Consider the following 1,299-nt stretch of genomic DNA (forward strand, 5'->3'; position numbering starts at 1 on the left):
GTATGTAGTGGTTTCTTGCAAGCTGTTAGATGCTGAATATCTATTCACTTTTAAATTCCAAGACAGTCTTACCAGATGCATGTACTTGAATGGTTCATAAAACTGCCAGCTCTGGAAAAAAATACATCATTCAGCTTACAACCTACTAGATTTTCTATTTTGCTATGCTCATAAACTCATAACAAGTGCTTTGTGTCAGCCTACATACAATTCACTTTTTGGTATATAGTCCTTTGGCTGCAAGAAAGAACATTTGTTTGACTTCACTAATTGGAATATCTCTCTGTTTAAAAAACATTTTTCTTTTCTTTTGAAGATTTATTTATTTATGCATACAAAACTGGAGTACAGGCCAGAGGTGCAGGGGCAGTGAGAAGATTCACCAGAGACAGAGTGGGGAGCAGAACAGGCAGATGTACTGAAATACACTGCCGAGGGGAGCAGTGGGCAGGTCAGGAGAGGTCTGCTGCGCCATGTGGGTCACCTGCAGGGCCAGGGATGGAGCTTGCACTGAAGCGGCTACAGCCAGCTTGCAGTGCTGCGTCCTAACCAGTTGTGTCACCAGGGAGGACCTTGGAATATCTCTTAATGCTGGGATCATCTGTTCTTGGTATTTCTCCTGCTGTTGATTTTTAGCATATTGATCTGTGATTTTATGAATGGAGTTTATCCAAAATAAGAGTACGAAGCTGATTATTACAGTGGTAAGGAGGGAGACGGGCAAGGCCACTGCCCTCTATGTTAGCCACTAGGCTAAATCTAAGGAATTTAGCCAAGATTCAGAAATAAAAGCTCACACAAGTTGAAGGATAAATCCAAATTGGGAGCTTAAGAAAGAAAGCCACCTATCGCTTCTGGCAAAGGCAATAGTGAGTTTTCCACCATTTTTCCTGTGGCTTTAGACAATTTTTACTCCTCTGGCACCACTCAGGCCCTTCCCGACAGCTCCACTCCAGCTCCCAGGCCCTTGTGCAGGTACCACGTAGGGAGCCCAAGCTGGAGTGGGCGGCAACACAGGAAAGGCTGAGAGAGAGGTGACGAGTCCATGATGCCCCGCCACTCTGCTTGCAGGATTAAAAATAAAAAATTGTAATGTGCACTCCAGGCAAATTAAAAAGCACACATCAAGCCCCAAAGAATTTTCCACCGGTGCTTTTACTATTTGACGCCTGACATGATCTCATCCTGGACACTGATTTGAAAAAATTTTCCAGGTTCATTTGAATTTATCCTTTGCATTACTCCTAGTTAAGTCTTGAGAAAACTTCTGAAGTCACAAATGGCCAAGTCAAACATGCT

The 1,299-nt window shown here is 43.3% G+C and overlaps 1 pseudogene; it reads right to left on the reverse strand.

Annotated features, from left to right (window-relative positions):
* Positions 1–211: 211 nt before the first annotated feature.
* On the reverse strand, positions 212–885 carry LOC101630465 (annotated as a pseudogene).
* Positions 886–1,299: the final 414 nt, after the last annotated feature.

Source organism: Condylura cristata, unplaced genomic scaffold (genome assembly GCF_000260355.1).
Source record: "Condylura cristata isolate star-nosed mole 26May11 unplaced genomic scaffold, ConCri1.0 scaffold00027, whole genome shotgun sequence".
NCBI classification, from domain to species: Eukaryota; Metazoa; Chordata; class Mammalia; order Eulipotyphla; family Talpidae; genus Condylura; species Condylura cristata.